At 44.5% G+C, this 27,153-nt stretch overlaps 1 long non-coding RNA gene across 1 annotated transcript; it reads right to left on the reverse strand.

The window, feature by feature from the left end:
- Positions 1-2,262: 2,262 nt before the first annotated feature.
- LOC148538988 (uncharacterized) lies at positions 2,263-26,075 on the reverse strand. Its single transcript, XR_015871287.1, has 3 exons — positions 26,000-26,075; positions 22,167-22,290; positions 2,263-2,359 (listed from the first exon to the last, which is right to left on the reverse strand). It is a non-coding gene; the product is annotated as an uncharacterized LOC148538988 (long non-coding RNA).
- Between the last annotated feature and the right edge of the window lie 1,078 nt (positions 26,076-27,153).

Here is a 27,153-nt window from a genome sequence, read left to right on the forward strand (position 1 = left end):
ATACAGAATATGAACTACCAGAAATCTTTTGCTCCTTAGCCACCTAACTGGCATGGATGCATAGGAATGCAAACATGACCTGTTGGGCTTTCACTGACATGGTCGCCTCCCATGTGACCATGCTGTATCACTGCATGCCCCGGCTTTTAAAGAGGAAATGTGCGGAACTGATTTCCTCTTGATGCTCTGGCCTCCTGGCAGTGATGTAGTGGTCTGTAACCCGTCAACATCACTGCCAATAAACAACACTATAGTCAGTGACAATAGGCATAAACATTTTGTGGGTCACAATATGAAGTAGAGTCACTGGAACATATAATGGCATATAGTACAAAATAGAAATAAAATAAAAACCAAGAAGTAATAACTAAGCAGAACACAAACTGGTGTACTCAGATCTACAAAAGATATAAAGAGGGAGATGTACTAAGCCTTGGAGAGTGATAAAGTGGAGAAAGATAAAGTACTAGACAATAAGCTCCTAACTTCCATGTTCCAGGCTGTGTTTGAAAAATGACAGTTAGGAGCTGATTGGTTGGTACTTTATCTCTCTCCCACTTTATCTCTTTCCAAGGCTTATCTCCCTCAAGATATTACACACAAGTATAGAAATAAATTGAAAACAAGCTTCTAACTTCTGGTGCCCACCACTGTTAACCTCAATAAGATAAAATAGATGGAAATAGGGATTAAGGGGAGATGTATCAAACCTTGGAGAGAGAGATAAAATACCAACCAATTAGCTCCTAGCTGCCATTTTACAGGCTGTGTTTGAAAAATGTCAGTTGGAAGCTGTATGGTTGGTACTTTATATTTCTCCCTTTTATCTCTCTCCAAGGGTTGATACATCTCAGGTGTTGCCCATAAGCATCTTGAAAGAGGATATAAAACAATATCTCAGAGGGGATATTGTGCCTAGGAAAGTGCATAAGGGCCGCTGGAGAATATGGAGAAAAGATGTCTCCTTCTGGCAGTTTACTAGAATATATATCTCTACTGTATCTACTGTAACAGCCAGTCTATTATATACCTGAACAACACTGCCCTAGTAAATGTCAGGATATCAGGAACCCCCAACCCCCAATCCCACCTAAGCCCTAGGTAACCAAAGCTTGGAGAAAGCCATCTCTTTTTCCCCTAGCCAGAGAAGTTTAATAAATACGGTTCTCACATTTCAATAACTGACTTGGAAAGACTAATGGGCTACATTTGAATAGCATAAGAAAAGAGAGAGAGAGAGAGAGAGAGAGAGAGAGAGAGAGATTTTACCCAATATGAGAGTGAAATTACAATGGTAAAGGTCGCCAAGTAGAGGGGCTATAGACTAGTGGAGATATTTAAGGGAATAGGAAACTATTCGAAAAGATTGGTGAATGGGGCATAACCTTAACAAGGTTGATATCACTTCAGACTTATCAAACTTGACCCCGCAACCAGCAAAGGTTCCAAAATGATGGATTAGAGTTTTGATTGAGGGGAAGGACAGTTCCAGGTCCGAGAGAAGTAAAAGCATGTTTTGGCAATGCTACATAAGCAGGATTTTCAATTATTTCTTTCATACATTTGATGAGCATTTCCATTTCCACCTGGGTCTACAATAGCCACCAACAACCATGCACAGCATTTTATGAGGGCACTTCTCATAGCGGAAAATGGATGCGCTCTTTGATAGGTGCTCGGCAGACAAATAGGCACAGCTGCTCAAAAACAAAATTCACAGCTCATCTGCATTTTCGCACTTTTCACAAATAACCCTTTCTGTGTATAGTATTAGACTAGGCAGCAGGCCACCACCATCCAGTAGAAATGTAAAGACAAGAAAAAAGTAAAAAAGTTAATACTTTAAATAAATACTATAAATAAATGTATACTGTTTTGTCCAGGTTAAATAAAGACACTGAATTAATAAAATAAATACATACTATCCCGACTCATATATATATACTGTATATAAGTATATGGTTCACATTTATTTAGAATTCCAGTATTTCGTTCTGCTAGAGATATGACCTGTTATTGTAAATATTGTTTTCCTGACAAAATAGTACTGTAATTATTAAAAATAGCTAGACAATGTCACAAAAACATTATTCTGTATTTATTTATTTGAAAAACTCAAATCGATGTTGAAATCAGAATGACTTCATTAGAATGAATTGGAAACATTGCATGAAGATTCTAAATCTCAATCATTTGGGCCCATAGACCTTGACAGCCAGGAAAGTGCGCTGAATTAATTGCATGCAGTCTTCACTTCTGTTTCTTAATATTCTGTCTCTCTGGGACAATTTGCTGCAGACATCTTTTGAACCAGGGATACAAAGCGACCAGATACTGTTCTCTTCATGACTCTGTCATTCTTCATTTTAATGAGGAAAGAATGTCACAAATACCAGTGAGTACTAGAAATATTGTAATATGTTTTAGGTTTATGTCACATTAAGCACGGTTTTATTTTAAGCCTAACAATTCCATTCGAAAATTAAACTATTTCTACACTTTTTAATGTGCGCTTAGTATTTATTTATTTTTTTAAATCATGAATAAAAAGGAAAGCAAGTTGTTGATATAGCCTTATCGGAAAACAGTTTATTGTCGAAACTGAGCTTCCTGAATACATATATGTACATTAAATTGACCTTCTCAAAAAATGTTTATTTAAGAATTTTCCTGAATACATATATGTACATTAGATTGACCTTCTCAAAAAATGTTTATTTCAGAATTTTGTGAAATAGTGTAGAGATACCTTATTGCAATAAAAATCCTAAGTGGATAAATTATTATTTGAAAGTGACATTCAGTGTGGATTTTTATAAATTTACTATACAGTGTCTAGTCATTTTCTCTATTTTATATGTATGAAAGCAATTACAAATACTACAGTAATGCAAATAAAATAATTATAACCAGTGTTAAAGGTGGAGAAGTGGTGGAACTCCCCCCCTCGGTGCTTTTTCAATAAAGGGACAGCGCGTGTCATAGGCAAGCGCCAAAATAGGGCATGGTCTCAATAGAAAGGGGCGTGGTCACACAATAGTATTCCCAATTCAAATTACTATACACAGTAGCACAATCTTATCCACATTACGCCACACATAGTGCCCCTGATTCATATTACATCACATAGTAGTGTCCCTTATTCATGTTACGACACACAGCAATGCCACTTTTACACAATGCCCACATTTTTGCCCCTTATACACAATGCCCACAGTAGTAGTGCCCCTAATACACGTAATGTCCACAGTAGTAGTGTCCCTTATACAATGCCCACAGCAGTAGTTCCCCTTACGCATAATGCCCACAGCAGTAGTGCCCCTTATGCAATGCCCACTGTAGTGGTGCCCCTTATGCAATGCTCCCAGTAGTGTTGCCCTTTATGCAGTGCCCCATTAGTGGTGTCCCTTATGCAGTGCCCCCAGTAGTGGTAGTGCCCCTTATGCAGTGCCCCCTGTAGTGGTGCCCCTTATGCAGTGCCCACAGTGGTAGTGACCCTATGCAGAGCTGACAGTAGTAGTGCCCTTATGCAGTGCCCCCAGGAGTGGTGCCTCTTATGCAGTGCCCCGTATGCAATGCCCCATTAGTAGTGTCCCCATTAGTAATGCCCCCAGTAGTAGTGGCCACAGTAGTAATGCCCCCTGTAGTAATGCCCCAGTAGTGGTGCCCCCAGTGGTAATGCCCCCAGTGGTAATGCACCCTGTAGTAATTCCCCCCTGTAGTAGTGCCCCCTGTAGTACAGTAGTGCCCACAATAGTAATGCCCCCTGTAGTAATGCCCCCAATAGTTATGCCCCCAATAGTAATGCCAATTATAGTAGTGTCGCTTACACAAAAAAACCCACAATACTTACCTTAAAACCAGCTCCTGCGTCCGCTGATGTCTGGTCTGCCTAGCTACTCCTCAGAACTATGGAAGAGACGTCATGACGTCTCTACCATAGTGCACACTGCGGGACCCGGAAGTCGGAGCGCAGGAGTGAACTCCAGCCTCCGGCTACCGCTGTGGGGAAGGATCCGGGTGCCCGCTTGTAACAAAATCTCAGCAGGCGCCCGGCAAATGGAGCTTCCCTGCGGCACCGGGCTGAGGTGGGCCAGAGGAGGCAGAACTGATTCCATCTCCAAATAGAACTGAAGGAACGCAGTTCCGCCACGTTCCGGCCCACTTTAACCCCTGATTATAACTACAATAGCAAATAACATACAGAAAAATTAAATGTTTGTAACAGTATGAATCTGAATAAGAGCAATGTGACGCTACTTTTCATAGCATTCAAACATAATTCCACAGGGTTTATATTGATGTCATGACATCATGCGGAGGGGGCGGGACCAGCAGCATTTGGAATTCCAGCACTACACGGAGCCGGGGTGACTGTAAAGCTGGGTACACACTGAGCGATGTGTACCCAGCCTATATGTCAGCCTGGCGGGCCGACATATCGGATCCTGGGTACACATCAGAACAAGGTAATGAACAACGGAAGAATCCCTCTTTCTGTCCTTCATCACCTGCAACAGGGCCGCATGCGATATAGTCCAGTTGGATATGCAGCATGGCCAACCGGTCGATACTGCATGCGACCACGGCAGCGCGCATATTGGCCGTACACACTGAGGGATGAGTCCGATATGTTGTTCTGATCAGCCCCCGGAAATTAAATATCGTGATGACATCATCTCAGTGTGTACCCATCTTAAGAGATGCAGTGTGCACATCTGCAGTGTCCCAAGGATGCTCTGGGTGGCACTGCAGCAGCGATTCTGGCTGCAGCGTGCCGTTCCAGGCACCTTGCTAGCCAGTTGTAGGAGCCATAGGTAAGTGGCGGTGCTGCACACAGGGCTTTGCGCTCTGGGCTTGATTCAGACCCGCTCGCAAGCGCTATGCGCTCGCAAGCGGGTCGATTGTTAGGCAGTGCGCACGCGCAGCGTGCACACTACGTGTGCGCTAGCCCTGGAGCGAGCGCACAAAGCACTCGCTCTGGTGCTCGCATCCAAAAGGGTCGGCTGTTGATGTTGATCGACAGCTCGCCCCGTTTGGAAGGTGGGGCAGGGGGTGGCTGGGCAAACGGAGGCGTTCCTGCAGGAATGCCTGCCGTTTGTGGGCGGCCCTACTGACATCACTCATGATGTCAGTAGGTGGACTTCCTGCTCTATTAGAGAAGGAAGTCCACTGGGGCTTGCGGCAACGAGACCCAACCACAAGGGTCTCGTCGCTAGCCCGATGGTCGCGATGGTCCATCACCTGGCCGCTCGCATAAGCTGTGGGTGGTAACCCACAGCTATGTGAGCGCCCAAGAGGCCACAACAAAAAAAAACCAGCGCACGCCCTGATTCAGAGCGAGCACTCGCTTTTTGCGAGCGCCTCTGAATCAGGGCCACTGTGTGGTGGCACAGCTAGCACACCATAGTTACGGCCCTGGCCTTACCTACCGAGCTATTGAATAAACTTTAAGCTGTATCATTTTTCTCCTGATTTGTACTGAGGGGCAGTTGTGCCCACTACTTCACTTTAGCTTAAGTGGCTTGTGTACACTAACAATTTGACAGCAGCCCTCTATTTATTACTGCATTACTATTGCCTTTAACATGCTAGCAATACCATGTATTCATCATCTGTGCCATAGACTTCCTGCCATCGTCTGTTAATCCCCACAGTACCTGCACCTTACAGAATAGTCAGGGTATTCCAGTTTCTGCAGGGAATTGTCTTGACCATCTGTTGCATTGTACTGAGGATCTTTCTTTAAATAAATACTGCTTATGAATATTACAACTGCCATATATTTCTTACTTGCATCAACTTAACACTAGTGAATAATGTTGTATATACCCACCAGACTGAGGGGCCTATTAATCATATGAAAAATGGCCCGTTACCCTTTTTCAGATGGAGCTTCTTCTCATAGCCCTGCTCCTTTCTATGGGAAGGCGTTCCGGGGATGCGAAGAGGGATCCCTCCGCTGCCTCCTCACTTTCTCCCTGGCGGCTTTGCGCATGAGTGACTTTTGTAGCTGCGCTACTAATCGTGGGGACAGCTGCTTTTTAGTGCAGCTGTCTCCGCACCGGAGCAATGATGGATTGTTCCGGTGTTAAGTTTCCCCCACTGCGAAAGAGAGATAAAGTGGACAGAGATAAAGTACCAACCAATCAGCTCCTAACTGTCATCTTTCAAACACATCCTGTAAAGTGACAGGAGCTGATTGGTTGGTAATTTTATCTCCATTCACTTCTTTTTCCAAGCTTTAGAACATAGGCCCTCATTCAGAGGCACTTGCAAGAAGCGAGCGCTCGTTCTGAATGAGGGTGGCCGTTTGTATTTTTAAGTGCAGCCTCCTGGTCGCTAGCTAAGCTGTGGGTTACCACCCACAGCTTTAGCGACCGACCAGGTTGATGGTCACGATGGTCAAGACCATCGGGGCTTGTGAAGAGACCCTAAGGTTGGGTCTCGCCAACCGCAAGCCCCAGGGAGCTTCCACTTCCTGCTCTGATCGAGCAGGAAGCTCCACACTGACATCACTGCGGATGTCAGTGCAGCCACCCACAAAACGGCAGGCGTTCCTTAAGGAATGCCTCCGTTTGTGAAACCACCCCCCCGCCACGCCTACAAAACGGGTCGAGCTGTCGATCAACATCGACAGCCGGCCCTTTTGTAGTGAGCTCCGGAGCAAGAGAATTTCTCTCTCGCTCCGGGGCTTGCGCACGCGCACTGCGACTGCTGCGTGTGCGCAGCGCCTAAACATCGACCCAGTTGCGAGCGCTCAGTGCTTGTGACCGGGTCTGAATGAGGGCCATAGACCCTATAGTTCCTTATCCGTGGCCCGCCCCATCTTCCCCTGCAGCCTGAGCGCCTGATCAGGGTGTGTAGTAACATTGGTGCAGACTGCTTGTCACTGACTAGACGTAGTCCAGGCATGCACAGGTCTGAGAGTAGTGCAATGAGTGTGACCTTGGCTCACTGACAATAACTGCCAATCCAGTCGGTGGCGGGTGGCCCTGTGAAAGAGATCTCTCCCCTTTAATCTGGTGACAGAGGGGTACAGCCCAACAGGAATTGTCCTGATCTCCCTGTGGACCAGAGGTTCTGCAATGAGGTCCTGATTCAGAGATGTATGCACTCGCAGCTGCGATCCTGTGCGCAATCGCTGTGCAAAAATATGCTAATACTGCAGCTGGCTGGAAAAGTATTGAAATGCCCATTGGAGGCTTTGCAGCCACTGTCAACGATCATTCAATAATCGCCCATTTGAGTAGCCCTATATTCACGCAGACTGGCCATCTGAACTGAAACATCTGAACCACTTTATCTGTGGACGGTATCTTAGACGCAAGCTGCGACATGCCCTGAAAGTGGTCCCTGACTGTCAATCACTTTGCAAAGTAATCCTCACTGTGAGCTGCATCGCAAAGATACCTTGGCAAGCGCACAGTAGGAACGTGATGCATGCACAGTCCACCGATAATCGTTCAACTGGGTAAATATCGGAATAGCAAAGCAGACCCAGAGTCCCGATATTTTTACCCTAAAATATTTTTCACCTACAAAGAGGCTGCAAACTAAAATCTGTGTAAACTCCAATGTTAGCGTAACATGGGTTCTGTAATTGAATAGAAATAGTCATGGCCATGGATTTTTTTAGCCACGTTAAGCAATTTTTTGGCCAACTTCTGGCTAATTAAATTGATCCCAGAAATGTGATTTGATTTAGTGACTTTGATATTGTGAAATACATTTTATATGCTTATTTAACACTCCTGCCACCAGCTTAGTCTGAAATGTTATATATCACACTATGGGCCTCATTTATCAATGAGTTTTATCATTCACAGCAAGTGATAAAACTCACTGCATATAATAAATGGCGCTCAAGCAAATCAACTCGTTGTGGGTGTTAAAATTCATTGATAAATATGGCCCTATGTACAATATACTGCTGATTCCCATTATATGTCACTCTGTGCATGCCCCCAGTTCACATTATGGCCCTCATTCAGAGCCGTACGCTCTGAGCAGAGCGCACGCTCTGAATGAGGGGCGTCCTCCATAATTATGGAGCGTCCTCCTGGACGCTCGTATAGCTGTGGGTCACCACTCACAGCCTATACGAGCGTGCAGTTTGATGGCCGCGATGGTCTTGACCATCGCGACCATCGCCACTGCGAGCCGGAGCCTGCGGTTGGGTTTTTCAACCGCAAGGCCCGGAGTGATTTTGGCTCTATCAGAGCCAAAATCACTCCCACTGACATCACTAGTGATGTCAGTGGGCCGGCTTCTGACGGCAGGCGTTCCCTTGGGAACGCCCCCGTCAGGGAGGCACGCCCCCGGCACGCCCACCAAAGGGGGCGTGCTGTCAATCAACATCGACAGCACGCCCCCTTTGATCAGACACAACGAGCGAAGGAAAGTCCTTCGCTCGTCGCGTCTGGCGCATGCGCACGACGGAGCTCCCGCCGTCGTGCGCATGCGCAGTGCACAACATCGACCCACTTGCGAGCGGACAGCCGCGTGCGAGTGGGTCTGAATTAGGCCCTATATACCTTATATACACACTGTGTATTCCCCCAATTCACATTGTAACACACTGTGGGCCTGATTCAGAGCCGCTCGTAAGCGGCCGCTCGTTCGTTCCGAGCGATGTTTGCCCAACTGCGCATGCGTACGGATCGTAATACGCATGCGCGAACCAGTTAGTGCGGCCGAAAATCGTTTGTTCGCTAAATAGAGAATGCCTGCTATTTTGAGTGACAGGAGGAGGCGTATGTGGGTGGTAACAGGGGAAGGTGCTTGAAAACGGGGAGTGGAGATCCGAACGCAGGCGTGCTTAAAGGTCAAAACGGGCGTTTTATGGGTGTGCATAATTAATACAGCAGCGTCATTGACCACGTCCCTGGGTTATTTTATAGTCAGAACTGCTAGCATGATTGCGGTAGGAAAAACCAACCACAAGAATAGCGAGCAGGTCATACGCTGGTCGATGTACTCTAATAAATCTAATAAATAGCGGACATGACGTAGGATGCGAGCGGCCAGGGGGCGTAGTTTCCAGAAAAACGGCCGCAAGTTTTGTTCGCTCGTTCAGACCTAGAGGCGTGAACAGACCGCAAAGAGCGAACGGTTCATTTGAATAGCCACCCCTTTTTTCAGAACGAACGACCGCAAATAGCGTCCGGCTCTGAATCAGGCCCAGTGTACCCAATTCAAATTGTATATCACACACTGACCCCCTCCACTACTGTATATTATTATTTTCCAATCTCAGCTTCTATGAACGCAGCAGGAGCTCCAGTCCTGGCTCCCATACTGTCACTTTTTCCAAGTGACGTCTCATTATTGCCATGCAGGCTTATGAAGGAGGAGGGAGAGGTGGACCAACAGATGGGAGCACAAGCTGCATCATTTATAATGCTGGGCAAGGCACAGCTAGTCCGGCATTGTGACTCCTCTGAGAGGGGTCCCATTGATTGTTAGGCTAGGAGGACTGCTGTAGTTTTGCCAATGGGGAGGATGGCACCCACCTTAAAACCAGCACCCCTAGCGGATGCCATGCCGGCCAGCCTCTAGTTATGACCCTGGTTACATTAATGCCACTGGGGGATACTGCTGCACTATGAGATAAAGGTTGAATAGATCCTCGCAATGGAGAATGTGAGCTATCTATTTGGACTTGCACACCCTACCATTACCACCACATAGATGTTGGAGATGGTTTCTGAACTTCTTAATGTTCCTTTTTTGCCCTGGTGACAATGTAAACCCTATACACTGTATTTATATGCGCTTTGCCTTTATATTTTGCACCTAGATATTGTTAAGGACTATACATATATATATTATATATTATATATATATATATTTATTAGGGGCGTGCACCGGCCACTTTTCGTGTTTTGGTTTTGGATCTGGATCTTTCTTTGTGTTTTGGATCTGGATTGGTTTTGCCAAAACAACCCTTCCGTGTTTTGTGTTCTGGGTTTTGTGTTTTGGATCTGTATTTTTTGGAAAAAAAGCATAAAAACAGCTAAAATCACAGAATTTGGGTTTTTTTGTGCTCCTATGCTATTATTAACCTCAATAACCTTAATTTCCACTCATTTCCAGTCTATTCTGAACACCTCACACCTCACAATAGTGTTTTTATGTCCAACAGGTTGCACCGAGGTAGCTGGATGACTATGCTAAGCGACACGAGTGGGCGGCACAAACACGTGGCCCATCTAGGAGTGACACTGCAGGATGGCAGTTTGAAAAACTAGGCCCCAAACAGTACATAATGCAAAGAAAAAAAAGAGGTGCAAGATGGAATTGTCCTTGGGCCCTCCCACCCACCCTTATGTTGTATAAACAGGACATGCACACTTTAACAAAGCAATCATTTCAGCCCCAGGGTCTGCCACACGACTGTGGCTGAAATGATTGGTGCGTATGGGCCCCCACAAAACAAGCTGGCAATTAATCCGTCCCTGCACAAACTGGCTCTACGGAGGCAAGATGTCGTCCTCATCCTCCTCATCCACCGATTCCTCACCCTCTTCAGTGTTGTGTACATCCTCATCCTCACAGAGTATTAATTCGTCCCCGCTGGAATCCACCACCACAGGTGCCTCTGTACGTTCTGGAGGCTGGTCTCCCTGGAAGAGTTGATAATTCATTTTTATGAACATCATCTTCTCCACATTTTGTGGAAGCATCCCCCTATGCCTTTCGCTGACAAGGTTCCCGGCTGCACTAAACACTATTTCGGAGTACACACTGGAGGGGGGGCAACTCAGGTAAAATAGAGCCAGTTTGTACAGGGGCCTCCAAATTGCCTCTTTTTCCTGCCAGTACAGGTACGGACTGTCTGACATGCCTACTTGGATGCTGTCACCGATGTAATTCTTTAACAGACAGACGCACGCTTGTTGCTGCTGCTTTGAGGATGCAGGTGCGGCTACAGCCCACACAATTCACAAAGACAGAAAAAAAAAGAAGAATTTTTTATTTTTTGTGGAGTGCACTTTGGGGGTTACACCACCCTTTAACAGACTTATGGGACACAGGCGCACACTTGGCGCTGCTCCTTTGTTGATGCACGTGCAGCCACAGTGCACACAATTCACAAACACAGAAAATATTTTTTTATTTTGTTTGGAGTGCACTTTGGGGGTTACAGCACCCTTTAATGGTCAAGGCAGCTGGCCCTTTACTTATGACACAGGCGCACGCTTGACGCTACTTTGTTGACGCACGTGCGGCTACTGTGCACACAATTCACAAACACAAAAAAATATTTATTTTTATTTTTTTTGGAGTGCACTTTGGGGGTTACAGCACCCTTTAACAGACGAGCCACCCGGCCCTTTACTTATGACACAGGCGCATGCTTGGCGCTACTTTGTTGATGCACATGCGGCCACAGTGCACACAATTCACAAACACAGAAAATAATTTTTTATTTTGTTTGGAGTGCACTTTGGGGGTTACAGCACCCTTTGACGGTCAAGCCAGCCGGCCCTTTACTTATGACACAGGCGCACGCTTGACGCTACTTTGCTGATGCACGTGCGGCTACTGTGCACACAATTCACAAACACAGAAAAAAAAATTTTTTTTGGAGTGCACTTTGGGGGAGCACCCCTGATGCACAGATCACCCCCTGGACAATACTACAGCACCCCTCTAGGACTACAGCCTTTATGGGACACTGCACAACACAGTCCAGCCAGCCCCTATAGACTTTGGAGAGGATACAGCCCCTATGACTGCAACTGACTGCACAACACAGCCCAGCCAGCCCCTATGACAGCAGCACAACACAGCCCAGCCAGCCCCTATGGACAACAGCAGCACAACACAGCCCAGTCAGCCCCTATGGACTGAGTTGTCACAGCCCCTATGGACAACAGCAGCACAACACAGCCCAGCCAGCCCTAGCTCCCACCCTCCCTCTTCACTGTCCACAGCCGGAGTGAGAAATGGCACAGACGCGGGGACCTTTTATAGAATCCAAAACCCGCGAGATCCGGAAGGTGGGATGATGACGTTTTGCCTCGATTTCAGATCCGAGTCAGGCGGGAAAAGTCAAGCCTGACTCGGATACGACTCGGATCGGGGGGGTTCGGATTTCAGAAATCCGAACCACTCATCCCTAATATATATATATATATATAAACCCTCTTTCCTTAATTAGTGTCTTTATTTGACTTTGTGGCTATTAGAATGTTGGAACTATGTAACATTCTGTCATACGTCGTAGATTTGCATCTTAGATAAAATATAATTGTGATACTTTCATACATTTTTAATCTCTACATGGCCCTCATCCTGGTTATAATATGCTCTGTGTTGGTATGAGTATTTCCAGGCACTAACGTAGCAATGCCTTTTTTGCATGGAGAACCCAGTTCAAATCAGGTAGACTCCTGTGACTTTGGACAAGTCACTTTGCCTGTCTGCCATTCAGACATTAGAATTTTGATTGAGAGCTTGGGAAATTGTGCCTGAAAAATTATAAGCACGTCACAAATAATGAATTTCTTTACAGTGTCCACAGACAGTGCTGACAGCACTGGGTTCAGTATAGCTCGACACTGTGTTTTTTTAGAAATAATTTTTTTTCAGTCTAGAATTTTCTCCAGTAACATGTCATTTTCCTCTTTAGAGGAACACTGATTGCAGTCTCCTCTAGTACTCAGCATGTGAGCTGAGTTTGTGGTAAATCAGATAGGAAATCATTATACTGTATAAATCTGTGTCAGGCTGCATGTCCCTTGCTTCCTGATTGCTACTGTCAGAGCCATACATTGCAGTGAATCTGAAACGTGCCATTTTTACATGTTTCTTTAGTGATTATACCTCAAGCCACAATAGGAATTCTCATATTCATACCACATTCCACGACTTCTTGTGTTGTAAAGCTCTTGAATTTTTAAAGACAATCATAAAAAATAACAAAAACATTTTATAAATACATGTAAAATGAATTCATCATATGATAAAATATAATTAACAAACACGATTATTATTTACTATTACAGTTATTGCACACTAGTGTTAGTAGTGCTGTTGTGGTTGTTAGTTATATTATTACTGTTATTATTATTATTAATAATAATTATAATAATAATCATAATAATAATAATAATAATAATAACAATGCAATAAGTTTAATTCACAACATAAAAACCTAATTTTATCATGTTCATTTTGGACATTAAAAAGTTGGTATTAACATTCTTAGATGACTATTTATAATATTTCTTATGTTTTTTTTTATTATTTGAACTGTAAACATTACTGTGTTTTAACAGAAAATTTGAGTTTGCCGCTTACATGGAAGAAGTTAATTTATCAATAAATTAAGGGGGTTCTTCACCTTGATGGGAATGTTATAGAAGTATAAAAATAGTGGATTTAATGGGCATCATTTAATACCCCTATCATTAAAATACAATAATAAAATAGAAGCTCAAAACAAACATTCATAGTATCATTTAGAGATGAGTAAAAGTTTGAAAACAGTTCTATGGAATATTGTACTCATTCCACATTTTGGTACATGATCTTATAATGTTTATCTGGCCCTTAAGGCATATAATAATCCTTTGTGTAATAATCCTCTTCCGTCATGTGCAATGGAAGCCAGAGTTCCAACTGTGGGGGACAGAGTGAAAGGACAGCCCAAGCAAGAGTAAGGATCGGACAAAAGATGTCATGCCCAAAGTAAGTGTTTATGGAGTGGGGAACGACCCCCACAAGTAGGCAAACACGCTAATTCCTCGATATTGCTTCTAGTCTTCTTCCTTAATGGTTCCATTTTGTTTCATGACATGACTCAATAAAGAGAGAAGTACTCTATCAAAGTCACATTCACACTATCTGGTTCCTGGGAAAAGGTAGAGGATTTATGGGACTGTTAATTGATAAGTATCGACAGGATTAGTTTTCTGATGCTTCTCATGACAGAAAAACTCCTAACAGTCAACAAAACCTCACTGAGGCAGTGGAGTGATAATCAACTGCCGCTGTGATACTGGGATAACTTCACTCTTCACAGGATCAGTGTGAGGGTCCTGTGAACTTGGTTTGCCAGTACTCACATGCACAGACTCTGGCTACCATTTATAGAAGAAATAATAATAATAATAATAATAATAATAATAAGAGTTTTTAAATTAATACAAATTGTACAAAAATGTTAATAATTAGATTTTTAAAAATGCATTATTTAGTTAAATAATGTATTTTTCATCTATTATCTCCTGCCTTGCTGTTGCTATCCTAAAATATACTTGTACTGTCACAATCTTTATAACATACTGTAAGCGCCGTAATGCCGCCATGATTGAGAAATGGTGTATCACATCGGAATGGGTATGAAATACCGCCGGTCAGCGGCAGCCCGACAGGAGCAGAGTGCGAAGCAGCGGAAGCCCGACAGCGCTGGAAATCCCGATCGTGGATAGGTAAGTATCCACTAACCTAACCTAAACCCCCTAACCCTAACCCTCCTTAGGGGTGCCTAACCCTAACTTCCCCCCCAAGTGCCTAAACCTAATCCTCCCTCTAAGTGCCTAACCCTAACCACCCCTTTTCCCGCTACCTAAACCTAAGTCCCCCGGGGGGATGCCTAACCCTAAGTCCCCCCTGGGGGTGCCTAACCCTCCCTCCCCCTAGCCTAACCCTAACCCTCCCGGGGGGGTGCCTAACCCTAAGTCCCCCCCGGGAGCCCTAAACCTAACCCTCCCCCCCCGCGGCTGTCCGCTCGCGGCGCCCGGCATCACTACGATCGTGATGCCGGGCGCCGGTCTCCCGGCGTTGGGGGAATGCAGGCGTCTACATCTAGACGCACGGCATTTCACCCTTGCCGGGATAAGACAGTCGGGAAGCCAGCTGCCGGTATTTAGGCAGTCGGCTTCCCGATTGCTTCCCATCACATCTATTTATAAAGTGGGTTTTTTTCACTGTGCCATTTCAGACCACGGGAATCCCCCCTATGATACATTGAGCATTAAAGTGATATGCCAACAATGTAATATACACTAATAGTGTGGCAAAACCAAAGGGGCTGGTGGGGTTCCTGTCCCAGGTGCTAGACATGGAGTGGGAGGGCACAGACAGTGTAGGACTGGCCAGAGGCAGATGGGTCTTGGCAACATCTCTTTTGGTGCCATAGGCGTAACTACCATAGGTGCAAGGGGTGCAGCTGCTATGGGGCCCAGAGCTGAGGGGGTCCCATCCTCCGTGTTAAAGTTGGATGTGTTATATACATTTATCACAATTGGGTGGTACATAGGGGCCCTTACAAACATTTGCTATGGGGCCTTCAAATACTTATTTATGCCCCTGTTTGGTGCCCAGTATATTCACCTCAGCTTACTCCAAATGGGCTCTCAATTTTGAAATGAATTTCACACTAATACCCTTATAGCCTCGAAGCCAACAGTCATTCACTTCAGATTTACATATAGGCAATTCTAAATTCCCACTTCAACTTGTATATTTCACTATCAGTGGGTGTCAGTATTTTCTGCAAGCACTGTATACTCTATAGACTTTACACACTCTATACACTGGAAAGTCACCCTGCAGCCAGTATCGCTGCAGCAGTGCCGCCTGTAGCGACCATCCATTGGATGATATAGGCACCCTGCCATAATTACAGCTGCCTGGAGTGTTTGAAGGCGCTCCGGGAACTGCTGCAGTTCTGTGTACTGGAGGCCCCGCCCCCTTATGCACAACATCATGACATCATGCACAAAGGGGGCGGGGACAGCACAGGGAGCCCAGAGCCCTTGTTATGGCCCTGAACAAATGTGTTTAGGTAGCTGTGTGTGGGTGTCTGTGTGTATGGAGTGGTGGGGCGGTGAGCTGAATCTTTACCCAAGATGAGAGAAAGCCAAGCTTTGCTCCTGGCTAATAGCATATCATACTGTATGCTATTAGCGTATCTTGGGTAAATGGCAAAAATTATGCATTTTACTTCTTAAGATACCCGAGGCTCTGTCTATTCCGCAAATTGTGTCTATTTTTTTGGATTCAATTTAAGCCTATGTTTTAGGTGTAAATAGCATCCAACTCTAAGTAGTCCCACATTATGCCATATTTTTTCTTTACTTCCATCTAGTTACTGGAGTGCGTGGGACTTATTTTTATTTATTGGGTCTGTATGGATTCCTGCCACATCCAGGGAGTTGGACCTGTGCTTCTTTTGACCACCATTTCCTTAATTTGTGTCTTTTTGGGGCCTATTCATCAACACTAAAATATCGATGGAGGTAATTAGGTTTAGAACTCGCATGGTGTTCTACCTAATTACCGAGGAAGTCATCATTCCTCCTCTCCATAAGTATCTATGCCAAAAAGCTGTCATTTTTGCGATGACAGCTATTCAGAAAATAGATACTTTTCCCTGCCTGCTCTAACTTACCGCAGCTGTAATCAGTGCTGGGCATGCACCGTTACATTCACAAAAGTGTGCGCATGCGCAGCAGTGATTACAGCTGCGGTAATTCTGTGTCCGTCCAGGGAGTGGCAGAGGGAGCCTAGGAGGACCTGCCCAGCTGAAAGCAGGTAAGTACTACCCGCTATACGCCACCTGAGAGTGGCGTATCGTATTAGTAACACCATCAAATTCCGAAAATACAAAATATTCGGAATTTGATAAATAGCCTAATGTGGAAATGAATGCAGGCGGACTTAACCAGGAGATATCAGTGATATCTCCTGTGTTAAGTTTGTTAATGAATACTAAAATAATGGTAATTAAGAAAAATGTCCTTAAAACCGTTATTTTAGCGTTGATGAATATCTCTTCTTTGCTATTAGAATGTTGGGAACTATGCAACATTCTGTGATATGTGGTGGGTTTCCATCTTACTCTAAATACTGTGATACATGTGATGATGTGTATTGTGTTAATTTCTGCATCCGGGTTATAAAGTACTGCATAGAACAATGTATTGAAAGGTTTGCAGGGAGACTACAGTTAAAATCAAATAGATTTTTGTGACTTTGGACAATTCACTTAGAATTTTGATTGAGATCTTCGTTTAAGGCCCATATTCAATTGCAGGCGAAAAGTCCAGGACTTTTCACTTCGCCGGACTTTCCGCCTACATCGCGTGTTTTTGGAGAAAACACTTTCCATGCGCGTGACCGCTTTTCGCCCTATTTAATTCCAAAGGACGCGAAAACGTCATCTGCGAAAACTTTTAGCCGAGAACGGCTTTTCGCCTACAATTGAATACGGCCCTTAAAGGGGAATCGTGCCTGAGAAATTAAACAATAAAATAATTTATTTATTGACAATGGGTCTGATTCAGCATGAATTGCTATTGTGGTAGCGTACGCAGACAGCCAATTGATGCCAGACAGCCAATTGATGCGTACTGCGCAAGCATATACACCGCAGTGTGCATGCACAAGTTAGCATTGCGATCGCACTGCGTTCACCTATGCAGAAACAAAGCCATCGCAGAATGAGTGACATCAGGTCAGCGTTTGGGGGTGATGACAGGGGAGTGGTCAGAGAAACGCAGATGTGCCTGTCCATTTAAAAGCCGTTACTTGGGTGTGCATAAATTAGCCACTGAGACAGCATATGCAGCTTGTGTACTCACTGCGTGCGACGAGGTTAGTAATTTCTGAGTAAGGTCAGACCTGTTGTAATTGTGCGTGAGGAGCCGATGTTACTCAATGTTCCCGATGTATATGCAGGATTGCACAGTATTACGGATGTGCAAAAACGGTAGTGGGCGTCTCTATGCTGGTTTTGGGCTTCTCTATAATAGCTTTGCAATTGCAGTCATTAGCATATTATTGCAGCAGATATGCATTTGTAATCTCAGCTGCAATCTCAATAGCAACCCAAAGTGAATCAGGCCCAACGTCCACAATGTTGACAGGACTGGGTTCAGCATTTTCATTACTGTCTAGTTTTTAGAAATATTTTTTTTTGCAGTCTAGAATTTTCTCCAGTAACATGTCATTTTCCTCTTTAGAGGAACACTGATTGCAGCCCCCTCTAGTACTCAGCCTGTGAGTTTGTGGTAAATCAGATAGGAAATCATTATATACATCTTTGTGAGGCTGCCTGTCCATTGCTTCCTGATTGCTACTGTCAGAGCCATACAATTTAAGTCTATGTTTTAGGTGTAAAGAGTGTCCAAATCTAAATTATTATTATTATCATTTATTTATATGGCGCCACAAGTGTTCCGCAGCGCCTTACAAAGTACATGAACAAATAAGTAACCAGTGACTTACAATACAAAGCAGGACATGGACATGGATAACAAACATTGCTATATTAGTGACCTTTACGCCCACATAAGCAGCCAAGTGTTGGTTGCCCTAGTGGGGAGTAAGAGATAAATTAAATTACAGTAGGGAGAAGCACAAGAGGGTAGAGGATCCTGCTCGAAAGAGCTTACATTCTTTAAGGGAGGGGCAGACGAACAGGAGTTACACAGATGGGGTAGGTGGGGAGGAAGGAAGATGTACCAACAAGTTAGGATGAGAGCTGGAAGGCTTTAATGAAGTAGTGGGTCTTAAGATTTAATTTGAAAGATTGTAGAGAGGTGCAGAGTCTGATGGGGAGAGGGAGGGAATTCCAAAGGTGGGGAGCAGCGTGGGCAAAATCCTGGAGGCGGGAGTGGGAGGAAGTAATCAATTGACATGAAAGGCGGCGTGTATTAAGTGAACGAAGAGGGTGGACAGAAGAGTGAAGGGAGAGGACATCAGAGATGTAAATGGGAGAGGAATGGGTGAGGGCTTTGTAAGTGAGTGTGAAAACCTTGAATTAGGTTCTGAAAGGGAAGGGGAGCCAGTGGAGGGCTTGTAAGAGAGGGGAGGCAGATGTAGAGCATTTGGAGAGGAAGATGAGCCGAGAAGCAGCATTGAGCACAGACTGGAGAGGAGAGAGATGGGATTTGGGGAGGCCAGATAGGAGGAGGTTACAGTAGTCCAATCTGGAGATGACCAGTGAATGTATGAGGGTTTTGGTGGCATCCTGGGGGAGAAAGGGTCTGATCTTGGAAATATTCTTGAGATGGAAATGACAGGACTGCGAGAGGTTCTGAATATGTGGTTTGAAGGAGAGGGAAGAGTCCAGGATGACTCCAAGACAATGCACTTTGGGACTAGATGAGATAGTTATGCCATCTATTGATAAAGAAATAGTGGGATATGATGTTATGTGGGAGGGTGGGAAGACTATCAGCTCAGTCTTAGACATATTAAGTTTGAGAAATCGCTGGGACAGAGAATAGGAGAGGTGGTGGGGAGGAGTTGTCGTGAGAGGAAACAGAGAAGGAGCGGTCAGAGAGGTAAGAGGACAGCCAGGAGAGAGCAGTGTCACGTAGACCAAGAGAATGAAGGATATGCAGCAGTAGAGGGTGATCCACAGTGTCAAAAGCAGCAGAGAGGTCAAGGAGAATGAGCAGGGAGTAGTGGCCCTTGGATTTGGCAGCAAGGAGGTCATTGCTGACTTTTGTGAGGGCAGTTTCAGGGGAGTGGAGAGAATGGAAGCCAGACTGAAAAGGGTCAAGGAGGGAGTGGGAGGAAAGAAATGTGGTGAGGCGGTTGTAAACAATACGTTCAAGGAGATTGGAGGCAAAAGGGAGAAGAGAGATTGGTCGGTAGTTAGAGAGAATGTTAGGATCAAGGTTAGGTTTTTTAAGAATGGGGAAACACGGGCATGCTTGAATGCAGAAGGAACAGTGCCAGAAGAAAGGGAGAGATTAAGGAGGTGGGCAAGATGGGAGCAGGCAGAAGAAGAGAGGTAGCGGAGGAGGCGGGAGGGGATAGGGGAGAGGTGGAAGGGGGGGAGGACTGGATAAGGGCCTTAACTTCCTCTCCAGTCACAGGGGAGAAGGATGTCATAGTCAGTAAAATGGATGGGGAGGGGAGATCCAGTAAAGGAGGATATGGAGAGCTGGGGTCTGGTTGGATATGATGTCCTGACGTATGGAATTAATTTTAGATGTAAAATAGGTAGCAAAGTCAGTGGCAGAGAGCAAGGAGGGGAGACGAGGAGGGGGTGGTCAGAGGAGGGAGTTGAAGGTGGAAAAAAGACGCTGGGGATTTGAGGACTGGGAGGAGATGAAATTCTTGAAATATGACTGGTTTAGAGAGGGAAAGGGCAGCACTGTAGGATGACAGCATGAATTTGAAATGGAGAAAATCTGCCTGAGAGCGTGATCTTCTCCACTGTCGCTCGGCGGTGCAGTGTACCTGAAACTTGTCACTTTTCATGTTCCTAGTGATTATACCTCAAGCCACAATAGGAAATATCATGCTCACACCACATCCCATGACTTCCTGTGTCGATAAAATAAATAAATAGTATAATAAACAATCATTGCGAATTAACAATAAAATTATTACAAACCAGTGTCGATAGTTTTGTTGTTGTTGATATTAAAACATTACATTTAATTCAGTTTCCAAGACAATTATGTTTTTTTTACAGATTCTCATAAGTTCACAAAATACATATGTGATTTTATTAGGTTCATATTGGAGATGAAATGTTGGTATTATATACTATTTAATCAAGTTCATAAAGCATTTGAGAGCCTTTTACTTGCTTGTTGTATAATTCTAACTTAGGGACCAGTTGCTACGCAGATTGTCTGATGATCGAGAATCTCCGCAGGCTCATGACCTGTTCTGCGCATGTGCAGAACGGGTCTGCGATCCCGCATGGAGACTGGCAGCAGACTTGCAGTGATTAACAGTCTGCTGCCCTTTGTGGGCAGGGGGGGGGCGGCGATGCCCCCGTTTCCGAAAACGGAGGTGTGTCGTCGCTGTTGGGGGGGAGGGAAGAAGCCAGGATCTCCATTGACTGACGAAGATTTCCTGGCCTCTTTCTCTCATCTGCGGCGGCCGCCTGCATGACCCCATGGGTCACCTTAGCCGGCTGATGTTCCGTAGAGTATCCGATGCTGCGTTGGACAACGCAGCTTGGATGCGTAATGCAGCAGGGGGCGTGATGCTTCCTGCTGTATTACCATATCAGCACAGACGGAATTCTCAAAGCTGCTTGCGAGCAGCTTGCAATTTCGTCTGAAGCTGAATCAGGCCCAGAGTTCACAGTTCACAGTTAAAAGAATATAGGTTAATATAAACTACAAAATGTTGCCCATTTGAACAACATGGAAGACTATTTTTTGTAATGTTTTTTTCTTTTTATTTCAAATGGAGAACATTAATGTGTTTTAGTTCAAAGTTCAAATTTGTTGCTCACATGAAAAAAACAATGTACAGAGTATTTAGCAATAAATTAAAGGGGTGCTGCACTTTCAGGGTAAAGTGATACTTGTAATTAAATGCTGGCTTTAAAGAGAGGTACTGCAATACTGTGTAACAATGAAAAGAGACACAGAGGTAGTGTTTACAGGCTGTTCATTCACAAGTTCCAAGCTCATTTATTCTTAAGTATCAGAAAGAAATGAACAAACAATTGTCCCACAGAATATTCATCTCAATTCTTGTTTTGGCACATAATTGTAAAACTTTTCTCTGCCAGATTGTCTCTTAAGTAAATTCCCCTAAAATTTGTGTTCCTCCCAGACTTCTCACAAGACTATTTATTAATAATCGGCGATATGACTGGTTTTCTGTCCCTGCTTATAGCAAAAAACACTACCTACGATCTTAATTATGCAATAAAACAGAGCCGTAACTAGACTTTTTGGTGCCCTGTGCCAGAGAGAACATTGGTGCTGCCCCCCACGGTTTTTCAAATAGGGACTTAAGATGCACATCCGAAAAAGGGCCATGGCCTCTTGGGGAAGGGCCAACAGATGCTGGGGATAAAAAAAAAAGAGGAAGCTACAACTGAGAATGATAATAAACAGAAAATTGACAGGCCCAAAAAGCGCCCCCCTTATGGCACAGGTCGCACCACCCTAGTTACGGCCCTGCAATAAAATATCAATGAGACTGCTGAGACTTAGTGATACTGGCCGGCAACCGTAAGAGATAAATTACCTGTGAGGCCATTACTTTGCTTAAAGGAAAGGAAAAAAAATAGTCAAAAAATAAGATTAAAATGTAAAATAATTATTAAAAATAAATATTTTTTTTACAAAACTTTGATTTGGAAAAAATGCTTAAATTGAATAAATTATTTAAATATTTAAATTATTTAAATGTTTGTTCATCTGTTACCTCATGCTTACCTCATGCTTTCACTATCCTTAGATGAGGAATGCAAAGGTACCACCACAATCCTTGTTTGATAGACGGTTTAATGGTCATTTTCATCCATTTAAACATTCACTAAAAAGCATTAGTGCTGTATGCCTGGTGGGATGGAGGTCCATTAATTACACAGCAGTGAAGGTTGACAGATAAAACTCAAGTTAAACACGATTATTTTCCATCAAACTGATGCTAACTGGTCGAGTCAAATCAGTAAGAATACAGGGAGTCTATAAAGACAAGTAAATAATTGGATCTAAAGATATCTCTTAAGCAACTGTGATATGTCGAAGGGGTTTTTTTTTAAACCTATCGAATTATGCTTACAATTTTCAGCAATACTTCATGGTTATATTTGACAGGCTTACACTATTTTGGTTTCTCTCTATTTTTGTCGTACTGTATATGGCAATTCTAAAATTGGTTCAAATCAAATTACAGTACATGCTTACATCCATCGAGTAACAAAATATTATAGTAAATGATGCAATTAAATGAAAGCTTGAACATTATTATTACTAGTTGAAGTACCTGGCGTTGCCTGGGTTTAAGGGCCTGATTCAGAGCCGAACGCTCTGACCAGAGCGCTCGCTCTGAATCAGTGCCCTCCTCCATAAAAATGGAGCGGCCTCCTGGCCGCTCGCATAGCTGTGGGTGACCACCCACAGCATATGCGAGCGTCCATGATGATGGTCGCGATGGTCTTGACCATCGCAACCATCAGGCTTGCGACGGAGACCCTGCGGTAGGGTCTCGCTGCCGCAAGCCCTGGAGTGATTTTGGCTCTATCAGAGCCAAAATCACTCCCACTGACATCACTAGTGATGTCAGTGGGGCCGGCTTCACAGGCACACCCCCGGCACGCCCACCAAAGGGGGCGTGCTGTCAATCAACATCGACAGCACGCCCCCTTTGGTGCGAGACCCGGAGCGATGGAGAGCCCGTCGCTCGCCGGGTCTCGCGCATGCACACGACGGAGCTCCCTCCGTCGTGCGCATGCGCAGTGGGGGAACATCGACCTGCTTGCGAGCGTCCTGCGCTCGCGAGCGGGTCTGAATGACCCCCTAAATCTTCAAGTTATTAAGTTTTATTATGTGGTATCGTCCAAATCCATCCAGTGGAAGGCCCAGGACAGGCTCCCCGGATCAAAGTTCTGCCTAGCATCCCTGGATCAAAGTTCTGCCCAGCGTACACCAACTGGAGTTTCAACCAGGACCTCAACCCTGAGTATGTCTTCTGGGATCCAATGTTACCACTATGTGAACGAGTTTTCATCCAACTTATGTGATGTCCATCCAGTGGAAGATTCAGAAGAGGCTCCCCGGGTTAAAGTTCTGCCTGGCACACTCCGCTGTGAGGTCCGACCCGGAGCCCAACCACTTCATTTGGAATCCCAGACCAATTGCCACACCTCTGTGAAGTTTTTAGAAGTGGAGATGTTGCTCAAAGCAACCAATCAGATTCTAGCTATTATCTTCTAGAAGGTTCTAGTTAAATGTTAAGTAGAATCTGACTGGTTGCTATGGGCAACATCTCCACTGCTAAAAAATCTAAATTTAGTATATATACCCCATAAAGAGAAGAGCAGAAACTTCTGTGCTGGATCATACCCTCCTCCTCCTCTGGTCTGTGACCCTACTCAGATATAACTATGAGGCATGGTGGCAGTACCAGATTAAGGTCCACATAGGCCTGGAGCTGAAATTTATAAATGGCCTATTATGAGCGCTGCATGTATTTCATCACGACTATCCCCTGACTTTCTCAGGACCTGAGAGAGTCGACTGATAGCCCTAATGTAATACAATACCCATAGATCCCAGGAATTACCATGATGAAATACATACCCAGTCACAAGGATGTCGCCTTCATAGAGCTGCTCCCCCCCACACATACACACAATTCCCCGGGGGAAAAAACTTCCATAAAATTCATTAAATTGTCCTTCCTCCTAATGGAACTTACTGCTGTCTATTCCATATCCCGTGTTCATTTCTCTGAGGCTGTTGTTCTATTCAGAACCGGCCTTGCAAAAAACACGGGTAGGTAGAGGAGGGTTTCAAAAGAGCAATGATGAAAAAATAAAATATAAAAGAGAGAGAGAGAGAGAGAAAAGACAGACTGGCACTCCAATTTAAATGGTGTTACTTGCCCAGGTGCCATCCACGGACCAAGTTCCAAGCCCAAATGTATCTCCCTAACCAGGCGGCACTCCCTGGTCATGCAGTCAGGTAATAAGGATGCAATATCCAATTCAAATTGAATTGGTATTGGATATTGCATCCTTATTACCTGAGTGCATGACCAGGGAGTGCCGCCTGCTTGGAGAGAGTTCTGTGGTTAGAGAGGATATTTTACAATAGTAATTGCCATTTACAGTATCTGTACTATATATAGACCCTGTTTACCTTTTCATAAGATGTTTTGATGTTTATACATTTCAGTAGATAGCCTATATTTTATACTAACATTAGTAATGCAATCATAATATATACAGTATTCTGTTTGAATTATTCTTTTCATTTTACAATATAGTTTGTCTTCACCTTCCATATGTCTGTATATGCCCCTGTATGTATGTATATGCTTCTATGCATCTGTATGTGCTTTGCCTTCTATACAGCTATATGTGCCTCTATATATCTGTATGTGCCCCTCTATGGGCCTGATTCAGCAAGGATCGCAGATGCGAGTATGCACGCAGACGGCCGATTGTTGCGTTGTGGCACCACTGCGACCGCAGACACCACGCAGTCCATTGCAGTGTGACTGAAAGGAAGTGAGAATTTTGGGGTGGTGACGGGGGGGTGGTCGTCAAAACGCAGGCATGCCAGTGCGTTTGGACTCCATTACAGGGGCGTGCATAAATTAGCCAGTGCGATGGCATACGCAGCCTGAGCTCTCACTGCGTGCAGGAAGTTTCTACATTTCTGAGTAAGGTCTGACCTTGTGTAAGTGTGCGCGAGGCTTTGATGGTACTCGATGTTACCAATGGTTTCATAGATTTGCAAGGTATTATGGATGTGATATTGGGGAAGTGGGTGTCTTTATATTGGGCTGCGGCGGCATTACGATTGCAATTATTGCATATTTTCGCAGCAGAACTACGTGAGTGATTGCTACCGTGATCGCATCTGCAATCCGTGCTGAATCAGGTCCTATGTCCGTGTGTGCCTCTCTATGTCTGTATGTGACCCTGTATGTCCGTGTGTGCCTCTCTATGTCTGTATGTGACCCTGTATGTCCGTGTGTGCCTCTCTATGTCTGTATGTGACCCTGTATGTCCGTGTGTGCCTCTCTATGTCTGTATGTGACCCTGTATGTCTGTAAGTGCCTATGTGCCCCTTTATGTCCGTATGTGCCCCTCTATGTCCATGTGTCCCTCTACAGTATGTCCAGATGTGACCTTGTATGTCTGTAATTGCCTCTGTGTCTGTATGTGACCCTCTAAAGTATGTCCTGTATTGCATCCCACCCCACCCCCTCCAGCACCTACAGTATATGGTCTTTATTTTGCTACCTTCTGTTCCATGTTCTGTATTGTGCTTTCCTTTTCTGTGTTCTTCATTGTTCCCTATCTGTATTTTTTTAAATGTACTCCTTATCTCCCCTTGTATGTTCCTTTTTCAGCTCTTTATTCCCTTACAGTGCTCTGCATCCCCATCTTTATATAATTTATTAGTGACTCTGAGCCACACATATGTAATGTATGTACGTATTTTCCCTACTGTGCTGTTTATACCCACCCCCTTCCCCTCCCCTCCTCCTCTATCTATGGTCCCACAGAACTCCAGCAGGTAGCTTAACTTACACTGTATTGTCTTCTCTCCTCAACGAAAGGGCTCGGCCGATAGGCAGCAGCAGTGTCGGACCTCATCATAGCAGAGATGAGGTCAGGTGTTGTCAAGGAGCAGGGACCCATGCGCCTCTTGAGCCAGTCGCCTGGATCACACATCGCTAATTGTGGGCGGCGCATATTCAATTCCAGTATCTGGCGCATCGGAGTTAGCTCCGCCCCTTTAGTCACTTCACTCAACATCCCAGTGCAGAGGACATGCCGGGGCTGCGACAGTATGCAGTGCAAGGGGGCCATTTGAGGTCTGTTGCACCGGCATCTGAGATTACCAAAGGACGGAGAGGTCCAAATGGGGGAGGGGGGCGCAAGAGTTGGAATGAGCAGAGTCTCACATGGCTGCTGGTAGTGACCGGATTTTTTTTTCCCCTGCCAGTGCTGTCTCCCAGCGGATCCTTGTGGTGTGGGCCTATTTTCATTGGGGGGCCTGGAGCTGAAGCTCCATCCCCCCATTGTTAATCCGGCCCTCGGTGAGGCACATATTGATGTTCATTTTCGTAGCTTCACTTAATTTATTAACATCTTTTGTTTCTGAGCATTTAGGGGCCTATTCTGTTCATTATCAGGGGGTCCCAATAAGTAAGTATCCAACTCGCCGAGAGTTGTAGTGGTGGATACTTCCCTGAAATTATATAAACATAAGGTCATTATCATTATGACACAGCTTTATGTTTTGTCGTTGTTAGGTGAACCAAATTGAGGAAACCTTTGTGATTACAATTATAAACAAATCTGGTTAACATATTTTTAAGCGTCAAATAAAACATCCTGAACAAAAATATATATTCTGAACATGACTGTTGAATAATGGAACAGTTGGCATTCAAGTGTCGCACAAATTTCACAATTTCCTTAGAAAATGTAGCTTATTAAGGTAAAAAAAAAAGTCAGATAATATTTTATGTTGTTCGTGTAGATGACACTGTTCTATTGCTGTCTATAGATAATTATTTGTATGTCTCTTTTGTTCATGGGTTTCCCTCCAGCCTAAACAAAGAAATTGGTGAGTACTTCTGAAATTGGACGGACACACACACACACGCGCGCGTCCTCTTTGGCTTTCTGGTGAAACAGAGTGTTACAGAGACTTATTGAGGAGGTCATGTAAATAA

This window comes from Taudactylus pleione, unplaced genomic scaffold, assembly GCF_031769625.1.
Source record: "Taudactylus pleione unplaced genomic scaffold, aTauple2 ptg000032l, whole genome shotgun sequence".
Classification (NCBI taxonomy): domain Eukaryota; kingdom Metazoa; phylum Chordata; class Amphibia; order Anura; family Myobatrachidae; genus Taudactylus; species Taudactylus pleione.